The following is a 15,460-nucleotide window of genomic DNA, read 5'->3' on the forward strand; positions in this document are numbered from 1 at the left end:
CAAGGTCATCTGTGTGTTGTCATGGTCTGGGTGCTTGATTTCTAATCATGACCCTCCCATTTGCTGGGTGACAATACTTAGTCCCTTAACCTTTCTGTGCCTCTGTGTTTAAATAAGATAGCGATTAAGAGGAATGCCTTGCGTGTATTAACACCGGAAGTTTAGAACAAGGCCCAGAGTACAGTAAGCTTTGTGTATGGAGTTTAATAGTCAAGAAGCTTGAGGAAAACCAGTAGCAATCTCTCTTAGCCTTGTCCATTTAAACATATATATATCAGGAGCACCAAAACGGGCTTCAGGTCTGGCCCCTGATATTTGGAATGTATGTATGTTTCTAGCACCCCATGTGGGTCCTAAGGACATTATTAAGAACCACCACTTGCAAAGCTCCTACTATGTGCAGCACCCTGTGCTGCCACTTGGTGTGTGCTTTTCACACCGATGCAGCCTTTTCGAGGGCAGTTCAGCTAAAGCTTGTTCCGTCTTTATGATTCAGAGTGAGCACTGCCTTCCCTCCCACTGCCAGTAGACATGACTAGCAACCAGGAGGCCACTGGAAGGAGACAGTAGAACCCACACCCATAGCAAGGCTCTCTTTCCGTACGCATTCATCCAGGCAATGGGCCCACCTCAGTCCTTACCTCCAGAAGACTGGAAGAAACAGCAGCTTAGGGGTGCACCTTGTCACATGCAAAGTTAAAGGCTTCTTTGCTGACCTCTTCAGACAGTCCTCCTCTGACCTGAAGGGTAATTTTGTAATGTCAGGTTTTATCGAAGTTCTTGGGGCCAGTTTGATCTTGGACTGGATCTTTTCTGATCCTTCTCTTAGGGTCCTTGGCTGGTATTTTTGTAAAAAAAAAAAAAAAAAACAATAATTAAGAAAAACTGTTTCTTTCATTTGCTCCCCAAATTGAGCTGTTCCTGTCTGATTAAGCACGACAGAGACGGCTTCCTCTCCACAAACAAGTAAATGGTGATTTCGCAATTTGTTGTGTTGATTAGTGGCCACTGCCAATGCAGATTAATAATATTTCAAATGGGTCTGGATAATTGGCATTTTTCTCAGCTATCGATCATGTAGTTGGAGGTTCGAGCAGGCACGGATAGTCTTGAAGATTTTAGTTACTCGTCTTCTGTTCTTGTGGTCTCCCATTGTGCGGGTCTCTCCTTAGGATCCTCAGTGATACGGTGAGGCCGTTACCCTTGGGTGGCCCTGAGACAAACCAGATGGTCATCTGTCAGAGAGCTCAGTGCCTGTGTCCCTCGCTTCATGATGGGCACTAGGCAGAGTCCCAAGGATTACAAGGGGCCTTGGTCTTCAGGGTATGTGACGTTGTCCTGGGGCTTCCGGGTTTTGTCATCAAAAGGATTTGCAGGGACTTGTCCACTGCTCAGAGCATTCAGCGCCTTAATGGAGCTCATAACTCTGAGGAAGTGAAATTTAGGTTTTGTTTCATTTTTAACAAATATAAATTCAAGTAGGCACATCATGTGGCTCAGAAAGAACAAGACAAACCCCGAAAGAATCTTATCACAGGCACTCTGATTCTGTACGTCTTTCTAAATAGGAGGCTACGGGGTTGACCTTCATGGTTAGGTTAAGCATGCCGCTGGCCACACAGCTGCCGACTGCTTCCTGGCCGGGTGGGCGGGGCTTCTGACACCAGTCACAGCCCCTGCTTCATCCCAGGTGCCATTGCTTTCCCTGCACACCATAGGCGGTTTCCAGATGAGAGCATACCTGGTTCTCAACCTCACCCTATAGACATTTATACCCTATAGACGTTTATAGGTTTATAGATGCTATAGACATTTATAGATAGTTACCCTCTCCTTTCTGCCATCTTGCTGTCTAGAAAGCTCAGGCGAGGCGCAGAAATCACGCAGGCAGATAGAGAACTGCATCCTGGTCCATCCCCACCCCCAACGTCAGGGCAGAACCTACTTTTAGTAGAACCAACTCCCCAACCCCCCACTTCTTGGGTATGGGCTTCTCAGTCTAAGGGTCTGATCTGGTTGACTTCTCTGACCCAAGAGCAAGGAACAGACCTCAAAGTTTTACAGTGAACATGAAGATACCAGTGAGTTCAAAGTGGCCTGGATCTTTGTCTGCTGGACGTGCCAACTGGATGGCTCAACTTGTAAAACCATTTCCAAAGGCAAACCCGATGGCCAGAGTTCCATCCCTGGACCGTTCCCCGCACCACGCATGCATGCACACATACACACACGCACTCACACAGTGGAAGGGAGACTAACAGTGGAGTGGAAGATTTACTCACAGACACCCCGAGCGCACCGTCTGTGAAACACGGTCCACTAACACCCCCCAGCCCTGCCACCCGTGGGCTCCATGGTAGTGAGCAGTGGTGAATACACGAGCAGTGGTTAGCGGAGCCAACACAAGTAGGAAGCTTTCCTTCAGGTTGCTGGTGGTGGGGGCGGGGCGGAGCAGATCTGCTAATGCACTGCCGTTTCCGTCCAACTCTGTGGTTTCTCTCCTCTGAAACTTGAACATGACCCCCCTGTCGCTGTTTGCCGGAGTGGATGTGAGCATGAGCGTTTGAGATTGAAGAGCCCCCAGTGTCCCCCACTGAACGGTGATTAATGCCGTGATTAGCCAAGTCAATCATTAATTGCTATAAATTAAGTGATATACAATTAATGCGGTGCTTTATCACCAATAATTAGGGGACAAGATTGAGCTCTTGGCAAAGAACCACACTGAGATGGTTACTGAAAGGCCGCAAGCCACCATGGTCTCTAGCCACAGAGCGCCAGAGTCTGGCTTCGGGGGACTTGAGACGGGGTGACCCGGGGATGCTCCTGCTTCCGTAAGAGGGGGCAGGGCACCAGCCTCGCCTGAAACAGAGGCATGGGGATGCCCTTAAAAGTCCGAGGCTGCTGTGCCTGCGAGTACTTTTGTTAAATGTTAGAAGCGTAGTTTGAGCACTCGCTCTCCCTCTCTCTCCTGGAGATCCCTGATGCTCACCTAACGCAGAGCAATCAGTGCACCGGGGCGTCCATGATTTGAATCTATGGGAGATGGCTATTAGAGAAGGTATTAGTGGGCGAGTGTGGGGGAAAGTGTGTTTATGGGCTGCGGTGCCAGCAAGCATGATTTCAATCGGATTTGACATGTTTAACATAAATGTATAGTGCACGGCTCCTGCGGCCTATGAATAATTCCTGCGGAGCCACCGCCCTTCTAATTACTGAGTTTGGGGGAAAAAAAAAAAGCAGGTCAGGCACATCCTGGTGCAAATCTATTACCAGCCTGTCCTGCTCTGCCGTTGTTTACATCTCTGTATAAATAGAGATGCCGTTGTACGGGGGACTTAATGCCCAGAACAGAATCTGTCGAAGAATGGAAAGGGCTGCTGCCTTTTCTTCATCTTCCTCTTCCTCTTCATCCTCCTCCTTCCTCCCTCCCACCCATCCCTCTCCTCCTTTTTTCATTCGGTTAGATACCTAGAGACAAAACAAGGTCCACGCTAAGAGGAAACATGATGGGTTGGGGAGAGCCCGTGACCTTCAGTTTCCAAACCTGCAAACAGCAGGTTGGACCAAATTCCAGATCTTAAAATCCTGGAACCGTAAATGTTTAATCAGATGAGGCATTGCTGGAGGGTAGTATAAACCTCAAAGAACATTAGCCACTAAAGTTAGAGCATTAATAACTTTCATAGGTCTGTAATATAGCAAGGGCCTGGGGGAAGGGTTCAAACGGGCTTTCTCCAAGGGGGGGGGGGTCAAGACAGCACCACGCCCATGTTTCCTGGTGGGATAGCAGAGACCGCAGGCCCTTCTCACTCTGTCGTCACAGCCAGCGTGGAACAGGTGTCAGTGCAAATGCTACATGAACACCTCTGAGTGGTCACTTCCAGCACTCGGGCCCTTACAAACCTCTACGGGAGTAGCCCCACTCTGTAGGGGCTCGCATTCCCTACTGTGCCACGCCTCTTGTCTTTGCAGTCTAGCGTGAGCAGGGGATGCTGGGAGCCTCGTTCATGTGGCCTCCTTAGTCATCTGTGGCCTTGCCAGTGGACACTGTATCTGGGTTTTTATTTTCACACAGCTAGAAATTGCATAGCCGTCAGCTCCTCCAGGGTCTACTTGTAACACCCCCGCCCCCTTTGCCCTGTCCAGACTGCTTTCAGCAGAGCTTGGCTGCTTACAGTCATTGCTGGCAGAATTCTGTCTCAGGGCTGAAAAGGGACCATCGACTATTTTTATTTTGGAAAGCAAAAATAGATGCGGGGCGTGGTGCATGCTAAACTTGCCCAGATTCTAGTAATCCAGAGCTTGGCTCTGAAATTTTATATGGTTAGGTAGTAAGTGATAAGACTCAAGACCCTATCAGTTGAGTGAGTGTGTGTGTGTGTGTGTTTGTGTGTGTGTATGTAGACATGTAAGGAACTTTGTAAAGGAAGCGTCATGTGTAATCAGGTAACTATGGCACAGTGAGATGAGAATTACTCTTAGGGTACACACTTGGGGCCTAGAATGTAAATGAAGGAGTACGGAAGGTAAATGGGAGTCTCCATCATGGCTGTGGGAAATACTTGGTAGAGGGCAGCTCAGCCAGCGAGCGCCTGCCTTGTGATTACAAGGAGTCTGAGCTGGAACCCCTGAGCCCACATTTTTAAAAAGCTGGGTGTAGAGCATGCGGTTATAATCATAGATCCAGAGAGATGGAGGCAGGTGGGTCCCTGGGACTTCTTAGCCAGCTACCTAGCCTACTCGGTGCCCTTGCCGGCGTGACACCTGAGGTGACCCTTTGGCTCTGCACACATGCGCTCACGTGCACCCGAACACCCTGTCACATGCAGATGGCCTGGAGATGTGTTTAAGATTCTCAGGCTGTGGCCCTGTTCATCTCCCCTGCCTTGTCAGAGCTGCAACTTCCGTAAAGGTCTTCTGAATCCTAACAGGGATTCTTTCAAACGTACCCCAGTGCTTCCTGGAACATCGCTTTTCTTAGGCACAGCTGTTCTCCTCGGGTCCTCTGTCACCTTGATTTTGTAGCCAGAGGGCTGTGTCCCATACACTGGGGACTCCTGGGCATCAGAGCTATGATTGATTTTTCTCCATGACCCACCAGCAGGCTCTTTAACCTCCTGGGTCAGACATCCATCCACTACCTTACAAACTGAAGAGTAAATAGCACGGCCACGTTCTCTTATATGATGAGCAGATAGGACATGGCCAATCCTGGACTTCTTAAGGTACCACGTACTTGTCAGCTGTGTGCGTGAGGGGCAGTGACTATATGGCATCTGCTAAGCACTGCTCAGCACTGCCCCGAAACATCCCTAAGAGCCTGTCGGTTAAGTAGTGTGGCATGAGGTGCTTTGAGACGTAAGTTGGTCTACTCACTCTCTGGGGGCATCCAGCCCTGTTTCATGTTGCTGAACGGAAGAGGTAAAATTAGGATGCTTCCGCTTGTCTAAAACCGGGGGCTGACTCTCATCAGGTTTCACAGCCCCTAAGGGCTCCTGCCAGTCCCTGGAACTCCTGTTCATTTCTGAAAATGAGACCATTGCAACAGGTGTCCAAGACATTAGAGCAGGCTAGACCTTGTGGAATGCTGCATCTTCTACTGGGTTCGTGGAAGCCCTGTGAGTAGAGGAAACTGCAATAGTCGATCATACACCTGTGGTCCCCCGGCCAGGGTCTGACTGAGACATTAGCAATACCCCATCCCACCCCACCCTACCCCAAGCTGATTACCCTGTCAGTGAGGACTAGTAACTTCCTGTCAAGGGAACTCTGCCCAGAGTGGGGAAAGGCACGTGGGAACATGTGAGTTCCTGACCTTCCGCAAAGGTACTTGGGAACCCCCTGAACCCCTGTGCGCTGGTCACTCAGCCTCAGCTTGAAGAGTGCTGTGGGCAGGAGACCCTGTGGAAGCTCAGGGAGGCATCTGTGCAGACCTGGAGCTTTCTCTGCTGAACGGAGATGACTGACTGACAGACAGGAGACGTTTCCAGTCTCCCCAGTCAGTGCTGGAAAAGGCGAGAGTGATTTCCATTTTCTGTCAAAGCTGCACCAGGACTGAGGAGAGAGCTGCTCTGTCAGGCTAAGGGGGAACTTTTGATTGGTTCTTCGTGTCACGGGCTCACTCCCAAGCTGCCATGGTTCCATTTATAAAATTCAGTCAAAACCCTGGGGTGTTAGGTGTGAACTAGGAAAACACTGGAAGAGTGTGATTATAGTTCTATTTCTGGGATCTAGGCTGGCTTGGAACCCACAAGGTTCCAAGGTAGATAGATCCTAGCTACCCTAAAACGGATGCTTGAGCCCCTTAGATGTGCAGCCCAAACTAGCCGCGAACATGTGAGTCTCCTTCCTTGGCCTCCCAAATGCTGAGATCGCTGGCAAGCGTCAATGATGCGTGTCCTACATGACTCCTTCTCTGCTTGCTCCAAGTTCACGGTCATTTCAGCCATGTCATGAAACCAGAGGCAGGGAACATGGTGAGTCCAGAGCTGACTGCCAAGTCCCGGCACGCACTGGGCTCATGGTAGCAACTGGTGCCTAGAAGGTATTAAATAGACAGACAGTCAGTCAGTCAGTCAGACACACAGACAGATACACAGACAGCCAGACAGCCAGCAAGCTGGTCTAAATGAAGTGGCAGCTGTTTTGACTGGTGGTTCGTTCACAAGTCTGACACAGAGGGAGCAAGGTGTCTTGCATGTGGAAACGCAAGACATCCTTTTGGGAGCTCCAATCAGCGTAGTTAAGCATCCTTATGCATATTTCAACAAGGAATTAGGGCGGCAGATTGATGCCTGGGACGTGGAACATCGTACTGTTCTCTCCTCAAAGCTACAGGGGAAGCAGTGGCAGCAGCAGCCGGCATCCACCAGTCAGCACAGGCCCACCATTCTACCACGAGACTTTCAGGGGTCCCCAGAGTGGCACCTTAAACTGGGGGGGACAGCGACCTCACAGCTCAGGGTACCACCCAGTCTCCATTCCCAGAGACAAACGAGTGCAGAGAGAAGCCGATGTGGATCAGTTCATCCTCCCAGGGTCAAAGTCGAGGGGACTTTGGCCAGCACTGATCGATTGCTGGTGCATAGGGCAGGGAGGCCAGCACTGCCCCTTTGGGAAAAGTGGGAAGAGCAACATAGGCTTTGGCTCTCCAAGATCTGTGGAAAGAGTAGGATTTCTCAAGACAAGGAAACCTGCCATTCTGTATAACAGACAGAACGTGTGCATAGAGGCGATGCCTTCTAGACTCCTGGCTTTGAGCACGTGTCTGTATTTGCTTTTACAGTGAGTAGGCTCCCCGAGGGACAACTGGGTGTAGTCCTTCACCTCTGGCTAGAGACATCTTGACTCTGAGACCAGGCCTGTCTCTTTTCTTCCCAAATTAAGCTACAAGTTCCAAGTCATTGGCTGGAAAGTGAACCGGCAGGTCTGCCCGGGCCAGCGGGGCTCTTTAACTCAAATTCAAGTTAGAGCAGATAGTGTTATGACGCCTACCAGTGACAAGAAGTGCTGACCGGGTAGCTATTCTCCAAGCGTGGTCCCTGGGCTGCCTGCCTCACCGGGGAACTTACTGGCCGTGCATTCTGTGACCCTCACCTGCAGAAAGAGTCTCCGTGAGCAGGGCCTGCGGTCAGTATTCAGCGTGCCCTGCCAGGAATTCAGACACCATCTACAGTTCAAGGACCCGAGACTCTGCAACCCCAGAGACAAAAGCAAGAGCCATTTCTTTATTTATAGGCCGAGTCCTGGGCCCCTTCTAGACCAGAGAGAACTGAACTTGACCAAAGACGGGGGAGCCCACAAAAGATGCAGATCCTTTGCCTGGGAAGATCACACCAGAGATGGCAGTGAGAGGTGGGACGGAAGGGCGCTGGCCATAGGGACACAATGACAGAGTCCGGGAGATCTTCAATGAGCACAGCTAATAAGTAGCACTTCCTTGCATCTGCACTCTTCTCAAAGCTTCTTGTGAATCGGTCCTTACTTCAGGATGCAGGGGCAGACAGTGATGTCTGAGAGTTTCTGGATACTCCAAGCTCCAGCCTTTCTTGTCTGTAGCCGACCTGGTAGAGAAAAATGAACCTCCTTAAGTAACGGCGAAGCCCATCCATAATGAATCGGAACTTTCTTTGAAAAACTTTTCCTAGAAACAAAAAGTCAGCCTGAGGATGGCACGCCGGATCGGATCGGTGTGAGCATTGTCTCCCGCTCTGGGGCGGATGGCGTGTTGAGCATGCTCTCTAGAAGTGTGCGGAGCAGTACGACTTGAGGTACTGCTCTCAAGGAGATGCCTCACTAGGCCGGACGCAGGCATGGAGGAGAAACTCCAGTTCTTACAGGCATGTGTAGACCCTCCCCTGCTGTGCGCTCACAGGCCTGCTTCTGTTCACTGGGGTGTCTCCAAAACCACTCCGAAACATCTTTAAGTGCCTGGCTGGAGGTGGAACGAGACCACGCGTGCCTAGAGACAGTTGGCAGCGAAGCAGGCTCTTTGAAGGAATGTTGTCCTCTGTACTAGCAGAGGAAGAGAGTTTAGCCAGATCTCTGGCCACTTATCGAGTGCAGTAGCTCTACAAGAACAGAGCCAGATAGCCCAGCTTTGTCCCCTGGGGAAGGAACTGCAAGCAAACGCCAAGATTAGCTCTGCTCACATCGACAGTACGAAGATCACAAAGTCTTTCTGGAAACACAGCGCTCATGCTGCTGCAAGGGAGTTGGGCGTCTGCAAGAGAAGCTGAGGGAGAAGGCCTGAGGGAAAGAGCACACACCTCACCTTTCTCTTAACGAGAACCTTGAGCCGAAGGGCTGAGCGGCCATTCTCAGAGTGGTGCGCCAGGGTAACCATTCCAAACTCAAGTACTTTAATGTGAAGCCGTGTTGGGGGGTGGGGGGGGGGAGAAAGTTCCCACTTAGTCAATGGAGATAGATAAAAGATTGCTGTAAATTTCTGGGGCAGGTGGCAAGCTGGTTTACGGAATGCAAGGCGATGAGACGCTCTGGCTTACGGAAAGTAACATGAATTAATAATCATTTAATTGGCTCCTCCATTACGCTGCTGGTTCGGGAGAGGGAAGTTTAGATGGAGGGGCTGTCAGTGGTGCTTTAGCTAAGAGTTTGATGGTAAGAAGAAGTGGGGGTGGTGACCACCTCTGGACTCTCTACCAGCATCAAATGGCAGGCACTGAGCCCCAGCCATCAGTGGGCTCCCCCCAAGACCCCACAAAGGAAGAAACGAAACACATGGGGACGTAGCACCTTCAAGTGACGAAACACCAAGGCCGGCAATAGAGAAGGAACTTCAAAGTGACATGGACAGCTCACTCTCTCCTCAGGATCTTCCCAAGGTAGCATCTCTGGCTCCCGGCCTAGTGTCCACAATGCCCACAGCCCCACCACTGGCTAAAGTGATGGGAAGAGGAATTTTCCGTGGGGAAACAGAAATTAATTCAACTTAGATTGGTCTTCTTGGATTGCAACGGAATGTCCTTTATGGTGTCTTGAGGAAGCCGGAAGCTAGGACCTCAGGGTTCCTTTCGCTCAGTCTCTAGAGTTTCTCCACGTTTTTCCTACGGCAGCAGGCCCTTCCCTTGCTTGACTTCAGTACCACGCAGCCCATGGCACTGGACTGGAAGGAAGCATATGCCGTGCCATCTGCAGTCCAATGGGGATGCACCTACGACTCTCTCTGCTCTGTGAGCGGACACAGAGGTTGGAGGTGCGGTAGGAATTGGTTCGAGGAGGAATGATCTCCCTGTGAGCTACAGAGACCGCCATTTTAGATGTAATCCTCCCACCCCACTGCAGAAGCCCGCCAATGGATGCTGTTCTTAACAATGGATATGTTTGAACACTGTAAAACCTTTTATTGAAAACTGCAAGCCAGTGCTGGACATGGCGGAATGCGTCTTTAATCCCAGCACTTGGGAAGCAGAGGGATCTCCGTGAGTTCAAGGCCAGCCAGGACTACAAAGAGAGACCCTGCCTCCAAAAGGAGGAAGAAAAGAGAAGGGAAGGAAAAGCAAATTTGCACGAATTCAAATGAGCTCTCTTCTCTCCCCTTTTCCTTCTGATGAGAGGGAGAGGAATAGCTTACTACTAATTACTAATAACTAACAAACCTTTCTGAGGGTGAGTTCTCAGAAGTTAAATACTGGCCAGACAAAATGTGAGAAGGTCAAAGTGTATATAAAAACTGACACTTCCATTCACGTTTTCCCCCTCTAAAGGCCATGTCTCTTTCCCCTTCAAAGGTAGGGGAATCTCATGGCATCAGACAGAGAGAAGCAGGTGTTGAGTCCGCCTTTGTCCTTGTGGGTTTTAGTGGCCCACCCAGCACAATTTAGGATATGGTAGATCACCACCCCAGAAGCCAAACTCCAGAAACTCTTCTGAACTCTATAACAGCAGCAGGCTACTCTGCTGTGTTTATGCTGGGCAGCCGACTGCCAGCTGCAGGATCTGTGCACGTGTCCTGCTAGGGCCTAGCAGGGATTCTACTGAGCTTTGCACAGTCCCAATATCTCATTCACCATGCTTAGATAGCGTGCCTTGTGCCCTGCACACCTTGACTCCACACCATATTTTGATCCCTTTGCCTTGCTGGGAGCCCAGCGTGTTGCCCACAGAAGGACCCATTGAGATTTAACAGATTTTCCTATGGCATAACTGCAGGGGTGGGGTGGGGTGCCTTAAGCAGCAAAGTTAGAAAAAAAAAATTACTCCCTGAGGTTTTGCACAGCACCGGTCCAAATACCCACTTTTCATGGACAGCTGAATTTAAATGCTAAGCCATTTAATTATATTTAAAATAACGTAACTACCTGACGAACTTAGAAAATCAACCCCGATGCTGTTACCTGATATGATAGTCACTTTCTTCTGTTTCCTCTCAATGCTTATGGTTTACACCTCTGTAGCAGAGTATAACGTACATCTCATCTCTGAATTTCATAGCTATCGTTTTAATATCTGTAGCACACAAAGGCTATACTGTCACTCACTGTATCACACCCAGCTGTCTAATACCTAGTTTCTGCCTGTTTGTTTCCTCAACCCCACCCTATGTGTTAGGGATAGAACTCAGCGTCTGGCACATGCTAGGCTCCATCCCTGAGCTGATCTCCTGTGCTCTACTCGTGACAAGGGCTGGCTAGGTTGCCCAGGCTGGCCTGGAACCTGCAAAGCCTTCCTGCTTCAGGCTTTCTGAGGAGCTGGCTCTCCATTTAGTCATTATTATAAAAATGGCTTCAGGTCATTTTTGGCATTGCTGCTAATTTAATGCAAAGATTCCAGGCACTGGGTACTTCAGCCATGTCTGGTCTCCGTGGCGCATCTGTTGCGTCTTCACTGTGGTGACATCATAGCAGACCTAGAGTGACTGACAGTCGGTTTTTATAAATGGTGCTTCAGTGTTGTAATATCCCTCCCTCCTCCAGAGTTTTAAGAGTCGAGAGGAGTGGAAAACGGCAGGTACTTCCTCTCGATGTCCTTGCCACCTCTTTGGCAAGACTCGGGTAGACATGGATTTTGAGACTGTGGCCCCTTCTGAAGTCGTTCAGAGAAAACCCCGTGGCTCGCAATAGACCGTTACCCAGCATGCTGCTGGAGAACTGTTGGCTCATGGGCAGAAACCACACAAAAGACCCTCACCCCGTCTTGCTAGGGATTGGATTTAATGTCAGAGGTCCAGCAAGGCCAGTGTCAGATGTACTTGACCGAACTCTGAGGAGCCGTCTTCCCCCCTCCCGGGGAAATGCTGGAGCCTGGTAACTGTACAAAATGGCACTTTTTTTAAATAAAGGACTCGGGGAGCTGTGGAGGGTCTAATGTCCACCTCGGCACAGACTTTCTTTAATAACGATGTTAAGTTGTCCTGGGTAGAAAGGGAGTCAGCAAAGCTGGGCTTTGGTGTTTCTGGGAAGGAGGAGGAATGAGCCAGTGTGGTGTTTGTTTGTTTGTTTATGTTGTATCCTGTTTTGTTTTTTCTTTTTAAAGACTCTGTCTCCTTAGCTCACAGTGACCAAAAAAAAAAAAAAAAAGAAGCTTTAGAATCCAAAAGCAACTGGTGGTTTTGCTGTGGGGAGAAAGGCAACAGAGATGTCCCCCTCTCTGGGCAAGGATAGTGGCTTTAGATCCGGAATTCTCACCTCGGCCCCTCCCCGTGCTTCCCGCTTTGTGTTTGGAGGAGGAGGATGGCCCTGCAGGAAGTCGGTGGTGTGTTTGCTTCTCAGCTCTGAGGGACTGAGATGGCTTGGGTGATCTCAGCCTCCCAGGCCCTCCATTCAGGCTCCAAACAGTCACCAGACAGTCGTGGCATGTGACAGAGGTCCTTAGTAGATAGTGCCACTGTCCCATAGCAATCCCAGGACTTGGAAGTGGGGAGTGGGCACCAGAGGTAGAACCTGCATCTTGCTCGCCTCTGCTGGTAGAGGGTACGGGTGGCTCTCCCGTTCCCTACGGTAAGCACTGAGCCTAACTTCATGCCTATCGCTTGGAAGTAGGGGAGCAAAAGGATGACTTGGAACAGCTAAGCCTTAAAAAGAGTTCTATTAATTCTTTGGGAATTTCACGCAATCTATTTGGATGATATTCTCCCCCAGTTCCCTTAGCTCCTCCAAGATCCACCCCCCTCCATCTCCCCATCCTTCCCAATTTCATGTCCTTTGGTAGTACATCATCACCATCATCACCATCATCATCACCACCACCACCATCACTATCATCATATCACCATCACCACCATCATCACCATCATCATCATCACCATCACCATCATCACCACCATCATCACTGTCACCATCACCATCCCCATCCCCATCCCCATTTGTGCTGACTGCAGACTTCCTGGTATGAGGTCAAAGCAAAGCAGTATCTTACAGGAGCACCGCACCCACAAACACACAGCAGCGATGGCTGCCTGCAACACCCGCTCAGGCAGGATCCAGCCAGTGAGCACTCTAGTGTGCAATGGAAAGGAGTCCATGAGCTCCCGTCCCCCCTGAGACACTGTGGGCAGCCAGTTTTCTTTAAGGGCACGGGAGGTCAGCCACACTCCAGTGCATGGACAGCCAGTTAGCCTGAAGAGAGGCCTTCCGCTCCCCCCATCTGTGGCATCCACTTGAAGAAACAGCATGTGGAAAATAAGAACCCTGCTCAGGGCAGAGGGAGTACTCAGAGCTGTGGAAGCGTTCACGCCAGGGCCGGCCGAGACACTCCAGAGTCCGAGTCCCGAGACATGGGGCTGCGCGATCGCTTGTGATGGGGACCGGGAGATGGGAAATGGGCCGTGGGGGAACTAGTCTCAAATGTCACAACACCTAGTTAATCAGCAGCCAGTCCATCAATTAAATATCCACCCATCACCTATCACCTTTCAAAGGGAGAAGGAGTAACTCCCATTAAGACCGAAATGGGTTTGAAGTCGATCCGAGACAGATTAAAATACTGTTATGAATCTGTGTCGGGGAGGAGGGGCGGGGTCTGTGGATAATGTGCCTGCACTTGTACTTTTTAAAAATAGACCCTGCAAACTTAAGGAGACCAGGCTACCAAGATAGCAGGGTTAAAGGTCACAAAGCGTGCATTCTGGGGAGAGCATCAACTTCCTGGAATATTCTTGTATTTGGCAATTCGGAAAAAAAGAATTTATGGCCCTATGATTTCAATGAATAAAATTTATTTTCTCCAATGATTGATCATTAAAGCATACACTTCGGGGAGTAAAGGCACTTGTTTGCTGCCAGACCTCACAATCTGAGTTCAAAACCCAGGTCCCACATGTTGGGAGGTGAGAACAAACTATTAACAAATTATCCTCTGATCGTCACGTGTGTGTGTGTGTGTGTGTGTGCGCATGAGTGCAGGCATATGTCACACACACACACTGGGTGAAGAAAATGTAATACAATGAAAACTTTTAAGAAAGCATACTCATCTATACTGACAGCACCTTGGGATCCCCCAGCAGAACCAATTTAAAAGTTGAATACAACGTGGAAATACATGTCAGACGAAAGATAGACCGAGACAAATATCTGACTTACCATCAAGTAAAACTCGAGCTTTCTGAAACGGCGGCTTAACACCATGCTAAATTAACAGCGTTTTTTTCAGTTTTTTTTTTTTTCTTTAACAAAAACTATTTTCAAGAGTTTTCCAAACGTAAAAGCATCAGCAGCTACAAGCAAGCCACTCAAACAAGCGTTTGCCCAGTCCCGGCCATGCTCGTCTGTGAGCTTCCCATGGTAAGGGCAGCCATCCGGAAGCCGGCGGGCTCTGTGTCAGACTTACCCTGTCCACTATGTTTTTCTGCTCTCAGCTGCTTAAAAAAGCCTCAAAAGCCCACAACAGAGTTAGCAACAGAAAAGGTTGGCTTTATATCCTTCACGGTGATCCACAAGTCCTTTCCCTGCCTCTCACCTTCCTCGACACTTAGCATACACCTTTCTTATTCCCCTTGCCACGAATCACGGCGTGCCCACATGCATCTTTGTTAACACAGATGTCTGTGTACATTGCAGACAAGGATCTGCACATGAGGGAGATCTGCACCTGAGGGAGAACATACAGTTTCTTTTTTTTTCTCTTCTTTTTTTTTCGGAGCTGGGGACCGAACCCAGGGCCTTGCGCTTGCTAGGCAAGCGCTCTACCACTGAGCTAAATCCCCAACCCCGAACATACAGTTTCTTCTTCCTTGGTTTCCGAGATCGGGTGACTTTGCTTAATGTTGTACATTCTAAGTCCATTCGTTTTTTTAATTTTGTGAGTCCTTTCTTCGTTAGAGCTGAGTAGCATTCCATTTTGTATCTACACCGTATCTCCCGTGTCTGTCTGCCTGTTGATGGACTGCTAGCTTGCTCCCATTTCTTTGGCTGCCGTGAATGGGGCAGCCATAAATACAAGGTTGTAAGTGCCTCAGTGGTGAGGTGTGGAGTTCTCTGGGTGTCTGACGAGGAGTCACAAGCCCCATGAGGAACTTCTATATTGGGCTCCGTAACAAGCGAATTCCCACCCTACTGTCAGTGAGTGAATTTCCACCCTACAGTCACTGGCCTTTTTGTTATTGTTTTTGTTCGTTATTTCCTTATGGCTTTAAGCAACTTTCCGGAAAAGTGGAATTTCACATCTAAGATAAAAACGAAAACTCAGTCCTTAGCTGGCAAGGAGGATTGGGGAGCAAACCCAACCGCACTGGAATCTCCACTTACACTGAAGGATTCCTTCTTCTCCCCCATTCAGCTTTCAGCCCCATCCCGTCCTCACTGAGACATCCTCAGTCCCTCTCTGTGCTTCCTGGCAATCCTTCCGCCAGCCCCTCTGTCCATACTGTATGGTATCCAAACCTCGTGTGCCCTTTCGCATGCATGGTGTGGGGACCTGCCCTGCCTTTTGCCAGAGCAGGCAAGGGCAGCAAGAATGGCTTGCACTGGCAAGCCGTGCCTCAGTTATGACTTGGACC

General features: G+C 49.6%; 1 protein-coding gene across 1 annotated transcript in view; it reads left to right on the top strand.

Annotated features, from left to right (window-relative positions):
• Zfhx3 (zinc finger homeobox 3) overlaps positions 1-15,460 on the top strand; it is a 242,034-nt gene that overhangs the window by 198,751 nt on the left and 27,823 nt on the right.

The sequence above is a fragment of the Rattus rattus genome, chromosome 17 (assembly GCF_011064425.1).
Source record: "Rattus rattus isolate New Zealand chromosome 17, Rrattus_CSIRO_v1, whole genome shotgun sequence".
Taxonomy (NCBI): domain Eukaryota; kingdom Metazoa; phylum Chordata; class Mammalia; order Rodentia; family Muridae; genus Rattus; species Rattus rattus.